This window comes from Phoxinus phoxinus (assembly GCF_949152265.1).
Source record: "Phoxinus phoxinus genome assembly, chromosome: 1".
NCBI classification, from domain to species: Eukaryota; Metazoa; Chordata; class Actinopteri; order Cypriniformes; family Leuciscidae; genus Phoxinus; species Phoxinus phoxinus.
The window spans coordinates 2,040,726-2,059,212 of NC_136876.1; positions in this window are offsets into that span (position 1 = coordinate 2,040,726).

Sequence of the window (18,487 nt, forward strand, 5' to 3'; positions counted from 1 at the left end):
ATAACATGGTAATACTGAAATAAGCACAAATGTCAGGGCATGTCAAAACATCTCAAGGGCCCCAAAAACCCCTCAGACCCCAGAGGGTTATAACAAACAACACACTCTCCAGAATAAACTATTAGTCTTTATCAGAGAGCTGTTCAAATCACTGACACACTCTTAATATGAAGATAATCTTCATCATCAGATGTCTGAGTGACACTATGTCCAGTATCAGGAATAATACAGTATGATCTGTGTGTATCAATACACAACTCTGAGATCACAACGTGAATGTGTGCAAGAATAAACTGAGCATGTTCAAATGAACTCTTTCCAGACTAATTCCACTAGATGTGTTTAGAGAAAATCCAGATGTCTTTACCTGTGAGAAGTGAAGAGAGAAGGATCAGTCCCAGCAGACACAGATCACACTTATCAGCCATCTTCTGTTTCTGTCAGTCTTCCTCTTCATTATATATAGTTACAGCTCCTCCTTTAAACAGTCTTCCTCTTCATTATATATAGTTACAGCTCCTCCTTTAAACATCATCAGCTCCTCCTTTAAACATCATCAGCTCCTCCTTTAAACATCATCAGCTCCTCCTTTAAACATCATCAGCTCCTCCTTTAAACATCATCAGCTCCTCCTTTTAACATCATCAGCTCCTCCTTTAAACATCATCAGCTCCTCCTTTAAACACCATCAGCTCCTCCTTTAAACATCATCAGCTCCTCCTTTAAACATCATCAGCTCCTCCTTTAAACATCATCAGCTCCTCCTTTAAACATCATCAGCTCCTCCTTTAAACATCATCAGCTCCTCCTTTAAACATCATCAGCTCCTCCTTTAAACATCATCAGCTCCTCCTTTAAACATCATCAGCTCCTCCTTTAAACATCATCAGCTCCTCCTTTAAACATCATCAGCTCCTCCTTTAAACATCATCAGCTCCTCCTTTAAACATCATCAGCTCCTCCTTTAAAGATCATCAGCTCCTCCTTTAAACATCATCAGCTCCTCCTTTAAACATCATCAGCTCCTCCTTTACACATCATCAGCTCCTCCTTTAAACATCATCAGCTCCTCCTTTACACATCATCAGCTCCTCCTTTAAACATCATCAGCTCCTCCTTTAAACATCATCAGCTCCTCCTTTAAACATCATCAGCTCCTCCTTTTAACATCATCAGCTCCTCCTTTAAACATCATCAGCTCCTCCTTTAAACACCATCAGCTCCTCCTTTAAACATCATCAGCTCCTCCTTTAAACATCATCAGCTCCTCCTTTAAACATCATCAGCTCCTCCTTTAAACATCATCAGCTCCTCCTTTAAACATCATCAGCTCCTCCTTTAAACATCATCAGCTCCTCCTTTAAACATCATCAGCTCCTCCTTTAAACATCATCAGCTCCTCCTTTAAACATCATCAGCTCCTCCTTTAAACATCATCAGCTCCTCCTTTAAACATCATCAGCTCCTCCTTTAAACATCATCAGCTCCTCCTTTAAACATCATCAGCTCCTCCTTTAAACATAATCAGCTCCTCCTTTAAACATCATCAGCTCCTCCTTTAAACATCATCAGCTCCTCCTTTAAACATAATCAGCTCCTCCTTTAAACATCATCAGCTCCTCCTTTAAACATCATCAGTTCCTCCTTTAAACATCATCAGCTCCTCCTTTAAACATCATCAGCTCCTCCTTTAAACATCATCAGCTCCTCCTTTACACATCATCAGCTCCTCCTTTAAACATCATCAGCTCCTCCTTTAAACATCATCAGCTCCTCCTTTAAACATCATCAGCTCCTCCTTTACACATCATCAGCTCCTCCTTTAAACATCATCAGCTCCTCCTTTAAACATCATCAGCTCCTCCTTTAAACATCATCAGCTCCTCCTTTAAACATTATCAGCTCCTCCTTTAAACATCATCAGCTCCTCCTTTAAACATCATCAGCTCTTCCTTTAAACATTATCAGCTCCTCCTTTAAACATTATCAGCTCCTCCTTTAAACATCATCAGCTCCTCCTTTAAACATCATCAGCTCCTCCTTTAAACATCATCAGCTCCTCCTTTAAACATCATCAGCTCCTCCTTTAAACATCATCAGCTCCTCCTTTACACATCATCAGCTCCTCCTTTAAACATCATCAGCTCCTCCTTTAAACATCATCAGCTCCTCCTTTAAACATCATCAGCTCCTCCTTTAAACATTATCAGCTCCTCCTTTAAACATCATCAGCTCCTCCTTTAAACATCATCAGCTCTTCCTTTAAACATTATCAGCTCCTCCTTTAAACATTATCAGCTCCTCCTTTAAACATCATCAGCTCCTCCTTTAAACATCATCAGCTCCTCCTTTAAACATCATCAGCTCCTCCTTTAAACATTATCAGCTCCTCCTTTACACATCATCAGCTCCTCCTTTAAACATCATCAGCTCCTCCTTTAAACATTATCAGCTCCTCCTTTACACATCATCAGCTCCTCCTTTAAACATCATCAGCTCCTCCTTTAAACATCATCAGCTCCTCCTTTAAACATCATCAGCTCCTCCTTTAAACATCATCAGCTCCTCCTTTGAACATTATCAGCTCCTCCTTTAAACATCATCAGCTCCTCCTTTAAACATCATCAGCTCCTCCTTTAAACATCATCAGCTCCTCCTTTAAACATCATCAGCTCCTCCTTTAAACATCATCAGCTCCTCCTTTAAACATCATCAGCTCCTCCTTTAAACATCATCAGCTCCTCCTTTAAACATCATCAGCTCCTCCTTTAAACATCATCAGCTCCTCCTTTAAACATCATCAGCTCCTCCTTTAAACATCATCAGCTCCTCCTGTGGTTATTCACTTCCTCTGATCCACTGAGTGTTTAGACCCGCTGCTATATAGTGACACTATACAGTGTAACTTTGTCCTCTCTGTAGATCGGCTCATATAGACTCTGAACTGTGGACTTTAACACTGAGGATTTTGCTCTGTGGTCTTGAATGCTCTTGACTCTGAGTGACTCAACTTTCCTCTACTAAACCCCCATGTAATGTGTTGAGTGCTGGATGTAAACCCGGGCTAGTGACTGGTTCATGGAATCTGGATTAAATCATCAGATTACAAATATATATATTAGTTACATTACATTTGAATATACTTGTAGTCAGACTACAGTTACTTTGTGTCACAGACATCACTGGTGACAATAAACATAAAGCCTAATGTTGCAGTGCATGATGGGAACCACCAATCAAAACTCATCTTATATTCCCTGAATTAGGCCTACTTCTGTTCAATTGTTTTATTATAAGTATAAAATGAGTGTAATGAGATATAAGTTCACTGCAACTGATCCAACATCCTAAAGATAAATTATTATAATCAGAAGATATTTCTGGTGTTATAAAATATTGCATAGCCTATTCATTTTCCAAGCAAAATGTATATTAGTCAGAATTATTGCGCTCCTATTTGGCGCGCATGCGCGCCGCAGCGCTCGTTCAATGTGAAGTTTACAGCAAAATTGAACTATTTGCACGACTTTCTAAGATTTTCAGATGGAGAATATTCCTGTGAAATGTAAGTTTTGCAAACACCATGTCTCAAACGCATAAAACAGCACAAAATATATGCAGTTTGATGGTGGATCGATTTGATCTATGATCGACCTCCAGGGCTGCTTAAGAGACGCGTGCACACGCAGTTATCTAGACTAGATAAACCTGGATCAAATTAGTGGGATTGCGTGAACTTGAATTACCTTTTATGAAACCGCTTTAGCCCCAACTTATTTGTTAGGTTTATTCAAGTCGGGTTTTGGAGTTTAATCCCCGCTTTTCTTAGCATCTTTTATGGAACAGCCCCCAGAGCCCAGATGAAGTTGTCGGAGGTAGCAACAGTAACTAAGGGGGGCGGGGCTTAGCCAAAGGTGAATTGTATTATATTAATTCTTAATATGTACACATTCATTATTAATCTTGTGCCTAACATGATGAAAACGACTTTGTTAATGTGTCTTGTCCCCTCACAATGACCGTAAACATTAATTATATTACATGAGTCACGTTACATAGGCCTATTTTCAGTTCAAAATGGCGAAAATAGACAAAAGTTTATTAGGTTGCCTGATTATTTTTGTGATTCGTTTAACATGTATGACCTAAAAACGGTCAAATATGAAATCTTTAGTTTAGTTACTTACATCTTATCCCACACTCGACCGTAAACTGAAGCGCGTCGAGTCGCTCTGCTAAAATTCGCGCTCAGCAGCTTCTGTGAACATAAAGCCCGCCTACTTTGATTGGCCATCTCAAATATTCTGAAATTGACGAGCAGTGACAGACCAATGAGGCTCAGATGAACACACACACACACACACCCTGTCCTGTTTCTGACGTGCGCTCTGCTCGGCGCCGTTGCGGATTGAAGAGGAAGAACACGCTGAATCTGATTATAACAAGACTGAAGCGAACACGAATTTGTGTAGCCTACACTTAATCACACATTTTTAGGGGGGCTAGGCAGAAGTTTAGGGGGGCTGAAGATCCCCTAAAAAGGGCCTAGTGACGCCTATGGTTTAGAGAAATTGTCACAAATGAAAATAAAATCTGGTGATGCAGGATTTAAAATGAAAACTATTGATATAATATGCTGTATCTTGTAGAATACACTAATAAATAATTCTGTAATGAAAATGTGTGTTTGTGTGTGTAGTTTAAATGTTGTTTCATCTAAGGTTGATTATACAGTATAGGCAAGATAAGAGCAAGAGCACGAGTGATGTGTTTTATACACGTCTTAAGAGATAAGCTGGACATTCATATTAAATTAGAAGTTTTCCCTATGTTTTTACATCATGAAAATCTATTTGGCTTTAGTTGTATGTAGGACATATGATTAAAAATACATTAATATTATGCGTATCAGCTACGCAATACTCATTCCCTAGTCTCAGGGAACCGAGGTTACGCTAGTAATCGAGTACGTTTTCTTCGTCAACAGCTTCTTGCGCCCCCTGCTGGTGAGCCCGACTAAGTTTAAGTTTAAGTTTATTATTATTAGCCATTTCAACAAAGTTGATAGGAATTTGTCTTGGAATGCTCAGACATAATACACTGACATTACAGCGCATTTCACACATAGTTCACAACAACAACAAATACACGGACATAAAAGCCTCATATTGCACATGAGATGAATTAGGGACCGTTCGGTATTTATGGAATGGGCCACCGGAGGAAAATAGGGGAGGGTCATGCCTTTTTATTCTTTGTTGAGGGGAGGGTCATCCAACTTTTTTTAGTCTAGGGGGAGGGTCACCCAACTTTTGTATTCATGAAAACAACAAACTTTCAAACTGGCTTGTTTTGTGCATATTTTTCCATGTAGCTCTCTCAGTCTCGGTCCCCCCATAGCTAGCAGATGGGTCTGACCCAACAAAAATCAGATGCGAAAGATCAAGTCCAGTTTGGCGCTGTTCGACAGTGCGTGCGCGCTCAGAAAAAGTGCATCATGTCAGAACAGAACGCCAATGAAATGTTTACCCGGCAAAGCTTTAAAGCACGAGCAAATAATAAACTTTTGTGATTGCGAATCACAAGCAGTGTCAGTGTTGCCAGACGTACGATAATTATCGTATTTGTACGATAATTTTGACCTATGTACGATCAATAATGAAAAAAATCCCATAATGTACGATAATTTCAGAATTGCCCGCAAATTAGTTAAAAAATATCCCGGAATCTAGATCGAGCAAGCAAGAGCGCGCATGTGTAGCGCGCGCACAGCAGAGAAAGGGAGCGAGAGACCTTGCGTGTGTGTGCTAGTGTGCGTGTGTGCCTCACGAAGCGCATGTAAGGACCTATTTTTTTTTACAGTCTATGGTAAGGACCCAACCAAGCGAATTATTCAGACTTCCGACAGAACATCTAACAGAACATTTTAACAACCTTATGTGCTTATTTTTTTAATTAACGAAATGTCAATCTTTATAACACAATACAACAATCTTCAAGATACAGTAAATCTTCAAATGTGAAGATGTGAAAACAGATTGTCACCTTAAAAACAGTCATTTGCGTGGTGGAACAAGTCATGTTAAATAGAATTATAGCTATTATTTTATTAGTTCATTAACTAATTGTTAACTCAAAAAATGTAATGTAAAGAGCTGGATACTTACTAATTAAATAATGTAAAATATAGTAAATGTATTGTAAAATATTTGACTAGTAGCACGTTAATTTCTGCTTAAATACGGAGGGATATAGCCCATTCTGCGCTCAAGCGCATGTATAATCTTGACGCAAAAGCAGGCTAATGATAATAAATATGTATTTAAAAATAATGATGCATTTTAATTGTTTATTAATAAACTCTTTTTTTCTAAATCAGTGTCCGCTGCAAACATGTCTCCATACATCTCCGCTGTAAAGTGCGCTTTTAAGAGAAATGCATCTTATACGGATTACATAATCAAATTATATTTAGCCTTTACTTTCGATTTGATTTTTTTTGTTTAAAAGTGGACATATCAAGCTTTATATAGATATTTTTCATATATTTGAGTCTAGTATGCTATATAGCCTACGATATGTTTCTGTTTTTTTCTTCTTTTCTTGACGCACTCCAGTTCACGGAGACCATGAAAGCGCGCCCTGATTGTTTTATTTTATTTTACGAAAGCAAAACGTTTTCTTGTTATTGTGAGTTTACACAAATAAGAGTATTGCGACTGATGCATTATTCTTTTCTGTATGGCCAGAAATAGTTGTATTTTAAGTTGTTTCCACTGTTGATAGGAAAATGCAAATCGCATCGGCGCCTCCATGTCATGCAGTGTGCGCTACACACTCCGCACACACACTTGGTTACGCGCCTAAGAACAGCGAACAATTATCTTGGTTAACGTTAGAGTGAGCGGCGATGCCAGTCGGATAATCCTCATGTTTAACAAATCAAATCATGCAGTTTCTACCTACCGCGAGTCAGCGCTGCGCCAGTTTGAAAAAGGCGGGTGTGCAGGAGTCTTTTAATGAACGTTTGGTGTAGAGGCATAGAGATAGCCTATCTGAAGATCTTTGCCAAGCGCAAACCAGTACAGAAGTAATCAATAAATGATCGGGGAGGGTCATGCCTTTTTTCACAATCATTTTGGAGGGTCATAGAAAAATTTATTGCTGGCGAAGGGAGGGTCAAGTCTTTTTTGACTATAGATCTCAAAACTCCTCCGGTGGCCCCTTAAATAAATAACGAACAGTCCCTTAGCATTCTGGGAGTAAACTAACGAGAAAGCATTCAGTATCCTAGCCTCAGACCATGTTTAGGTGACGTATGGCCTGAGGATAGGTACTGTCTCTGAAGCGTGATGTTCTGCTGGTAATGCTTCTATACCTCTTGCCTGATGGCAGAATGTTAAATAAATTATTTGCTGGGTGGGAGGAGTCAGTGGTGATGTTTCTTGCCTTCTTAGTGATTCTAATATTGAAAAGTGAAGCTATAGAGGGCATATTACAGCCAATGATCTTAGATGCTCTGCTCACTATTCTCTCAAGCTGTTGCTTGCCTTGACGGGTTGCATTACCGTACCAGGACAGGATAGAGAAAGTTAGCACGCCTTCTATGGCGGCTCGGTAGAAGTGAGTCATGCATTTTTGGCTGACCCCGAATTTCCGTAACTGACGGAGGAAATAAAGTCTCTGATGGGCTTTGTTTACGATGAGACTGATGTTCAGGTCCCATGATAGCGACTGGTGAATGGTGGTGCCCAAGAAACGGAAGGACGAGACCCTCTCGACAACCTGGTCATTGATGGAGAGGGAGAGATGTTGAACAGTCTTCCTTCTGAAATCTACAATCATTTCTTTTGTTTTAGTTGTATTTAGGATTAAGTTATTGGTCTCGCACCACTTCACCAGCCGCTCAACCTCTGCCCGATAGCCAGTCTCATCACCATCAGAGATAAGGCCTACTATGGTGGTATCGTCTGCGAATTTTAACAGTTTGACTGATGTTTGATTGGATGTGCAGTTATTAGTATAAAGTGAGAATAAAAGCGGGGACAGGACACACCCTTGTGGGGCGCCGATATTAAGAATCTATGACTAACAGCAGATGTAGATTATCAATCGGCAATCTGCTGATATTCCTGCCCTTCCCGGATGTCAAATGTTGAATTTTCTGTAGAATTTGAACCACTGAATTTGTGGAAGCGAATTTGTAAATCATATTTGAGACAGAAACTCTCATGTGATATAAAACATCCTCTGCTATCGACTAAATAAAACACCGACCAGATACCAAACTTCATTGTTTAAATCTAAGATCCGACAGTGTCTTAGCTGTGCTGCCTTATAATAATCGTCTAATGATGGCAGGCCTCTCCCACCCTGATCTTTGGGAAGTTGTAGAGTGTTAAACCGCACTCACTTTTCCAAATGAAACGAGATCTTTCCCTTCCTTTGGAATTACAGATATTACCGCCTTCCTCCAGGATCTAGTGATCTTTTATCATTTTTTTTTAAACACAATAAAAAAGGAGAGAGGAGAAGCGCTGCTAAACTACGGTGAGCAATCATGGACAAAACAACAAACACCTGCAGTTTAATAACCAGTCCAGTAGTGGGTACCAAAACAACATTTGATGTTCTTTAACCTCTAATTTCATGTAATTTAACACCATGAATATCATTAGAATTAATATTGTTTTTGACTCTGTTACACTTCAGAGAGATGAAGCTTGCTAAACTGCAGTTAGCTGCATGTAGGTCAAGGTTCAGAGACACGTATAACTTTTGCTTTGCTATGACATATGGAAGTAAGTGTGAAGCTAAAAACGTTGCTATGAGACTTGCAGAAGGAAGAGATCAGCAGATGTTCAGTTATGGGGAAGCGAGAACTGCAAAAGATCTGTGAAGGGTTACAGGAACCTGAGGGGCCTAAACTGACTGTTCGCGGTATAACTGTCTTGCCAAAATGCTGTATTTCTTTTTATACATGTATAAAAGTGCTTTGTGCTAAGGGAAAACCCTGTGATCTCTGAAGGGTATAAATTGTCAAACTTTAAACAGTTCGAGACCTCGTGGTGAAAACTACTCTTATTTTTTATGTAGACTTTTATTCTGTACTTTGTTAATAAGACAAAACCATTGAATGTGGTGATTCGTAAACTTCTCTATAACAAGTCTCAGAGATTTCTTCTTAAAACGAATAATCACAAAAAAAAAGCTGTATTGTGATTTTATGATTATTAGAAACGAAGACTAAAATAAGTGAAAAGATCATGATTTGACCTCTTTAATTAACAGACCTTTATATGTCATGAAGGTATATTTAATGATGAAATCTGTATTATTAATATAATAATATTTAATAATAAGCATCAATCTGCTGTCAGCTGTTTTCAGAGAGCAGTGAAGAGCTTCTTTCAGTGGAATGATTCAGAAATCATGTGAGTGAAGAAGTTTTACTGCATCACAACAACTTTTGGTTACACTTTTATAAAAAGCCTTTATGGTATGGCCTATAGGTATTCATAATGTATGTTATAATGCATTATATCTTTTCATAAATAATCGTAACCAAAGTTAAGATAAATTATAAAAGTTATAATGTTTTCAGATTCCTTGTTACATTGGTTTGTAACGAAGTTTGTTGTTATGGGAAGGAGGAGGCGGGAACCGGCGAACATTCAACAATTGTTTTAATACCAAAATAAACAAATATAAAATGAAAGTAAAAGACGGCAGTCCCTCATGGACGACTGCCGCCACACATAAAACCAAACATCAAATAAAATCCAGGACTGGCCTCTCTCGTCCTTCACCGTCGTCGCTCTTACTTTATGCTTCCGCTAATTAATATGAACGTTTTACTCTTGGAACAATAGTGCATTGTGGTGCTCTTTATTATTTTTTAAGTTTTATGATAATTAACAGTTTCTGTTATTATTTTAATGATCTTACTACTTCATAGTGATTAATGTAGTTATTATAAAATCAAATTTGCTATATTTAGATTAATTTGGACATATTATGCTGCTGTAATTATTTATCTGTAGTGGTTTATGAAGATGAGGGTCATCATTAGTGATTGTTTTTGTGTTATTTATGTTTTATCCATGTCATAGTGTGAGAAATAACAGTATTGGCTTACAATGAAGCAGTTTAATAGTCTTTAGTCATCTATCTGACTCAAATAATGTGTTTCTAACAGCAAACACTCAGAATAAAGTGAGATGATCTGCTGATGATCCTGAATGGCTTGTTGAATGAGTGTTGATAGTCTGAGGCTCATCAATATTAACAGATCTGCTGAAAACACTCTTTATTTCATGACAATAGTTCCTGTTTTCACCTCATTTATTATCCTGATGTCTTCAGACCTGCTGTAAAAAGTCTTCAATTGTAGGCTACTTAAATTATTATTATCATTAGTAGTAGTACTATAGCCTAACGGTTGAGATGCTAACGGACTTTTCCCGAAGACACTAAACCATTTCTATAAAGTAAATATTCAACGGAAGCGTGTCATTTACATGAAAGAATCTGTTAGAAACATTTGTATGTACTATTTGTGTAATTTCGGAGACTAAACTTACCTGAAAGTAGTGAAAACAACAGTGAGAGACTGATTGCTGATTGTCAGTTGAGCTGCCGCTCCGCGTTTCCATGGTAACGCCCTCCGCTCCAGTTCAAATGCAACTGTGCGCGCGCTCATTAATACGTAGACGTCACGCAGCATTTACATAAAAGTAGGATTAATGGAGGGAGTTATTTGATAATCAGATCAAATATCCTGAAATCTAAACGGAATGAGAATATGAAAGCATTGAGAAAAGAAAACAATGTTTACAAAGTCATTTATATAGGCTATAATATAGGCCTAATATAATAATATAATAGCCTATAATATAATAAAGGTTTAGAAATGGTTAACGTGGTATAGAAATAAAATTGCAAAAACATTTATTAAAAACTATACATGATATAAGATATGAATATATTTTATCATACGTACACATGTTTACAGATGTAAACAGGAACAATTTATAAGCTTTATGTTCAATGTATTTTTAGATATTGTATATATATAATATATATATATATATATATTTTCAAAATGTATTTCAATATATTTAAAGTCGGCATGAAACGGAAGTTGAGACTGTCATTTTTTCCTTGTTGTGACTTAAAACGGCTTCTGAAATTAGAAAAAAATGTCCTTCGGGAATTGTTTGGATCGTTGGAGGTTGGGCGTTGCAAACAAAATGGAGGCAGAATTGAATGCCAGTTTACATTCAGTTGTGGAGGATTTCTCTCCACCGGACTCCCCACTGTTACCCTCCCATGAAGGATTTTTTATTGAGGAGCCTGGCGATGAGGACGAGCAGCTAAATTTTCAGGCAGGAATCAGCCCATATTTATATTTAACGAGACAGACACCGATAGCCGCACCCTCATCACTGCACGTGACCGAAAGAGAAGAGAGGTCGTTTCCAGGGGGGAGGGGAGGGTAATGTATTTGATTTGAAGATTATAAGGGTAGATGAATTAAAAAAAAAGAATGAAGTGCACAGAAAATCAATAATACATTTAATATATATATATACTAAATCAATATTACATATAAAAATAAGATTTGTCAAATTTGATTTCATGCCGACTTTAACAGTGCTTCAGGAGCGTCGCGTGAGCAGCAGTGAAGAGGGGGTTTCGGCGGCGAGTCTATTTCTGCTGCGCGGCTTACGCTCAATTAAAGTGAAAGCACACTTTTGATGGACAAAATAAATATGATTTCACACAAAAAGTGCCCAAAATGCACAGAATTTTCATATCTAGCTATAGAAAATGCTATATTTAACCTTATACTAAATAAATACCCATTTAACCTTGTTTTTATTTCAGTTTGGGTGAAAGTAGGCTATGGTTATGGTAATAAAAATAAATAAATAAAGTACAGTAGCCAGAAAATATGATAAACTTTGTTTTAGTTTATTATGTAATACTCCCACAGGTATAGGCTCTAGAAATAGGCTACCCAAATAAAACCAGAGTTTGCGGGCCTGTATGGGCAATGTAGATTCCACTTAATCAAAGAATATGCAGATTTCTTATCAGAGTTATCTCTGGCTGCAGATAAAGTCCTAACTGTTGGTGATTTTAATATATAGATAGACAGTCACAGCGAACAAGATGCATTGGGATTGGCGAGACATTCTGAACTCTACTGGAGTTAGACAACACGTGTCAGGACCGACTCATTGCCGTAATCATACTCTAGATCTAATATTGTCACATGAAATAGATGTTGATGCCGTTGAAATTCTGCAGCAGAGCGATGACACCTCAGATCATTATCTAGTCTCGTGTAAACTTCATTTAGCCAAGGCAGCAAAGCCGACTCCGTGTTATAAATGTTAGATCTATCACTTCTGCTACTAAAGATTGCTTTATCAATAATCTTCCTAATCAGTTTCATCTCCTCAGAATCCCAGATAGCTTAGAAGAACTTGATTTTGCAACAGAAACTTTTAACTCTCTCTTTTCCAGCACTTTAGACACAGTTGCTCCTCTGTGCTTTTAAGAAGATTACAAGAACATAGTCCAACGCCGTGGCACAACGAGCACACTCAGGCCCTTAAGAGAGTAGCCAGAAAAATGGAGCGCAACTGGAAGAAAACAAAACTAGAGGTGTTTCGGATTTCGTGGAGAGAGCACGATTGCGTACAGAAAAGTCTTAAAAACTGCTAGATCTGCTTATTTTTCAACTCTCTTAGAAGAAAATGCAAGGCTGGAAGCTTACACTGCTATTTTGAACCAATAATCGGAACAAAAGGCAGTTGAAGGATGACGTGTATAATTCAAATATTTATTTATATTAATTAATCTGACTCCATTAAAGTTGTTGTTATTCTTTAACCTCTTATTCTTTAAAGGTAAAGGTCTTTCTTAGAACTGGTACGGAAAAAACAAAGGATTTAACCTGAACGTTTAGATAATGAAAGTTATAATCATTTTAGCTTTCAACATCATCAGCGATAAAAGGAAAGATTCTCAAAGCCTTTAAAGCAGGTTAAGTCATTTATTAAGTTACATGTTTAAATATTCAGACAGTAGAATGGAACAACATACTGTATAGAAAACTTTATTGTAACAAATAATGGACTGTTGTGCAGAAGAGGCCGTAAAAGCCTTTCTCATAGTTTGAGGTTACGCACCGGTGTGTGGGAGTGGCGGGGTTAAAGCCTTTCTCCCAGATCAACAGTTACCTTTCCTTCTTATACCCTGAGCAAAGCATTGTTAAACATGAGTGTAATGCCAACACCGAACATGACCGACAGGAAACCGAAAGATGAGGCAAATGGGTAGTGATCAAGAGGGGGAGAAGAACATTCACATATTCTCCTCAATGCATGTGGAAGCAATAGTACTTAGATTGTACATTAGGATACTTTAATATCTCTATTAAGTTCCACCATTCACCATTCCAACCCTTGCACTAGATAGGCATTAGCATACTGTGATGATGAAGACCATTGTGCCATGTGCAATTCACATGTAAACCTTTAAAAGGATTTCTGAAGTATTAGGGCAGTAAAGAGTTCTGCCCATATTTGCTCCGCCCAACAAATCCCTCCTCAGGTACATTGGACCTCAGGAATTATGTGAGGTACATTTGTGAAAATTTAGGGCTGAGTGCTGCGATGGATCTCACGATTAATAATATTCCAAATTATTATACATCCTATCCAAGATATATAGATAATCCCGTGGTAACTATAAAGCACACTTATAGTCGTGTCCTCAAGAGTTTTGAGATCAGTCTATACGGATTTGTGTTCTATTATAAAGATAATAGATTTCCCCTCTGTATTATAAGTCTACATTTTGTGGTACTCTTAAACCTTTGCTCGCCATACAACAATCATATATATAATCTCAATACATATACACTGTCATACGCTGCCTCTTTGGCTAGGCTTAAAGGTCCCATGACATGGGGTTATTATATTATTTTAAAATGTTTCCTGGGTTGCCCTTATAATGTTAGTATGTTTTTTAGATAAAAAATAGTCATAATTTAGAAACAAAAGGCATTTTTCCTAGCCCAGTTTTAGCCTCTGTTTTGAACGCTCTGTTTGAAGGGGCGTGTCTGTGTGAGACTTCAGTGTAACCGGCCACTGCTGTGATTGGCTGACATGCTTGCATATGAAATAGCTACTTATTACATGTGAAACTCTCTCGAATACTTTTACTACAGTTATTATACGTTTTTACTATTACAGCTATCGAGATTAACAAATCGTCAGAAGTTTTTAAAGTATTTAGATCTATTCCCATCACATAAAATGTTGCCGTGATGAGCATTGCGCAAGCAGATGAGTCTGTTATTGATCGCGAGAATGAAGGTCTTATCATTGCAACGCAGTTTCTGCACTCTCTCTGCTTTCACCAATGCAAACACGAGGATGTAAATACAGTAAGAGCGATCATGTGCAGTGTAACGTGCGCATTGATTTCATAACGAGTTTGGCAAGACGTGTCCAGATAAACTCGATCGCGCTGTCCATGAGAAAATGAGCTAGGAAGTAGGAACGCGTGCGCGCGATTCCTACAAATATTGTTCTTTGATCGCTTTCTGTATATAATTTATTCACAATTTAAATACGATTATTTTCATCCTACTAAAAGAAACGATGTGAAGTTGATATTTTAGTCACTGGCTTGACTTACTGAGGCATAAACAGCAGTATTGAACGATTTGAGAGAAAGATTACCTGTCTGAACTTGAACAATTACACATCAGAAAGTGTTGCTTGGTAGCTCGATCGATTTATTTTCAGACGTTCGTCGAAGCCAGCTCTATGACCCAAGTTGAGGAAACTAGTGTCGGGTCCGAGTCCACCTTTGTCGAGTCCGAGTCGAGTCCAAGTCCTTAATAACCGAGTACAAGTCCAAGTCCGAGTCCAAAGAGGGTCGAGTCGGACTTGAGTCCGAGTCCTTAACATCCGAGTCCGAGTCGAGTCCGGCCGAGTCCACAAAGATTTAAATGATTTGAAATTGACCTTTCACAAAGACCCGCCCCTCTTGGTTACTGTTGCTACGTCCGACAAGCCATTCCTCTCTCACTCCACATGTTCTCGGTCGGAGCAAAGAGGACACTAACAATGTGCCAACAGACAAGACAGAGCAGGGTACTTTTGGTTTGAAATAAAGTCTCAGCTTTCAATTTTTTTTTTTTTTTATGAAATTCAAACGATAAATACTGTTTTGTGGTGCTTTAATGTGTAGGCCTCAGTTCAAGCAGCACGTGAACTGATAATCTCTTCTAGTTATAGCACAAATTTCTAAAAAAGAAATCAATACACACTATTTTTCAAGTTCAAGTCCACTGCCTTTAATCTACTAACTGATTTGGTTTGTTTGTCGAACAAAAATGGCGTGTATCTGCATTATAATTGGTCAGATTACCTGTCAATCCAATCCCGGCGAAAGGTCTCAACACTGAGCTCTTAAATTAATATTTTAAACCTTACAAAATGATTGCAATGTATAGTTACAGTCATACGTTTACCTATTGTACATCTTTTAGAATCTGCAAGGTAATGCTTAATAATGCAACACGATGCCAGGGGTAAACTTTTGAGCAAGATGATGATGTTTCAATTTTTCTTATTGTGTTGTACATGCTAATATCTTATTTAGCCTCTGAAGGGTTGGACTAAATTAATGAATGCATTTTTAAACAAATAAGACCAATTTACACCAATGATCCAGTTCAAAAGTTTACACCTCTTGGCTCTTAACGGATGCTTCCTTCTTGTGCATCACTAAATGTTTGCAGGGTTTGTAAAAGTTGTGTATGAGTCCCTCAGTTGTCACCAGTGTGAAAGTATGGATCTTACAATCATAGTCACTGCTAGTAAGGAGTCAAATATGCAGAAGATGCTGGAAAAGCAAAGAATGTGCAGGAGCTGGAGGATTTTTCCTCAACCATTAAAAAAAAAAGAAAAGAAAAAAAAGTTGTGGATCATTCAGGTAATGACACAATATTAAAATCGAGCCTATGTAATTTGTCTTTATTTTGTGTTTGTATTTTATTTAGGCTATTAAACATCTGTTATGTGAAAAAGCTTTTTCAGGGCAGTACTAAATAGAAACAATGTGTATGATCCGTCTTATTAAAAAACATATAAAAATAACATTTTGGAGATTCTGCAAGGAGTATGTAAACTTATGACTAAAGTATAAATGCAACAAAAATGATAACATTATCAGACGCCAAAATGTTGCTATGGTTAACACGTTCTTATGTTGCTATGTGTCAAATCATCGCAATTTCATGACTCAAAGGACAAAAATTAAGTGGATTCAATCCCACATTTAAATGCAGTTATCACTCTTTATAATTTACAGTGTGAACGTAACCACTGGTCCTCTAGAAGTATGAAAAACAAAACTATTTAGATTGTCAACAGCGCTCCCTTAAAGCCATCACTTACCGCGTTCGGCACCCTCCCTAAAACTCTCGTCATAAACACTGACTGAAGTTGTCCGCACTGCACAGTGAATATCTTATTTATATTGCGTCTAGAGAGACTTTGTTGTTTATGAGGGGATTTGCGAAAGGATAAAGCTCGTGGTGATTCTAAACATACATTTTTGAGCGAATTATTCGCATGCGGACTCTAAAACGCCTCTGATTTGCCACTGTGTTTATGCACTTAACTGTGATTGGCTACAATGCTCAACGCTGAAACAACGTTGTTTCGTTTCGTTTTTGAATGAAAAAAATTCACAAAATTTCGTTTTGTGTCATCCAGTGCCCGGACTCGACTGGACTCGGACATTTTTCCGAGTCTAAAATGTCCCGAGTCCGTGTCAAGTCCGAGTACAAATTCATTCGAGTGCGTGACAAGTCCGAGTCCATTCAAAATTGGACTCGAGACCGGACTCGAGTCCGAGTCCGAGTTCGAGTACCCCAACTCTAGAGGAAACAGTCGTCGGTGAAATGTGTGCCGCAGACATGCAAAACTTTGGGGAGTTGTGTCGGCGCATTTCCAGAGAAAATGAAATGAATCCACTGGTTCTTCTGGGGCTTGGATGAAGGAACTAAAAAAAGGCTTCGGTGTTCATTTGTACATCCAATTATTGAGCAATTATTATGCTTCACTCGCTCAAAAGCCATGATATCTCCCGTGGACAAACTAAAATCGCGCGCACGCGTTCCTACTTCCTAGCTCATTTTCTCATGCGGGAAATATTCTCTGGGCGGGCAAAGCAGAGAAAGGGGAGGTAACATTTCCTCCGTATGACGTCATACGGAGGAGATTCAAGATCAGCCCGATTGAGCTTCCACTTTCTCAAAGGCAGAGAAAGATAGCAAAAGCTCGATTTACACCGATTGAAATTTCTAGAAATTTGGGGACCATATAAAGGCTAGGGGAACTCATATTAATGTTAAAAAACCTCAAAAAGTGAAAATTTCATGTCATGGGACCTTTAAAGGATTAGTTCACTTTTTAAAAAACTTTTGCTGATAATTTACTCACCCCCATGTCATCCAAGATGTCCATGTCTTTCTTTCTTCAGTCGAAAAGAAATTAAGGTTTTTGATGAACACATTCTAGGATTTTTCTCCATGCAATGTAATGTATTGGGTACCAAACGGTTCAAGGTCAAAATGACAGTTTTAGTGCAGCTTCAAATGGCTTTAAACGACACCAGACGATGCATAAGGGTCTTATCTTGCGAAACGATCGCTCATTTCAAAAATAAATAAAAAAGTTTAAGTTTTATAAGCACAAATGCTCGCCTTGCTCTGTTGTGTGATGCACGTTTGTAACGCAATTACGCAATTACGTGCAAAAGGTCACGGTTGAAGTAGCCGGAAGTAACGGTACATTTACATTTACATTTATTCATTTAGCTGACGCTTTTATCCAAAGCGACTTACAATTGTTATATATGTCAGAGGTCGCACGCCTCTGGAGCAAATAGGGGTTAAGTGTCTTGCTCAGGGACACATTGGTGTCTCACAGTGGATTCGAACCCGGGTCTCTCACACCAAAGGCATGTGTCTTATCCATTGCGCCATCACCACCCAGTGACTGGTGCAGTGACTGGTACAGAGTCAGTGTTTACCAATGTGAGGAAGGAGAAACATATACACATATTCAAATGTCTTTTTGTCAGTTTATTTTTTTAAATGCCCATTTCGTGTGCGTATCCTGGGTGTATTAATATTATAAAGGCTAAAATAACTTTTTCGTCAGGACAGAAATTTGTAACTTTTCATAGATTTCCTATACACAATCCTGAGCGATTGAAACTGTGTCTGCTCGCGCTGCACTTGGATATCAACACACCTGCACATGCTATAATAAGTAATAGAGTGTGCAGTGATCACTTTTTCAACGATGATTTCAAACCCTCCCAGCAAGGAGATCGCCGTTATCTGAAAATGTCGGCTGTGCCCAGTACGTTTTTACAGCAAACGGAG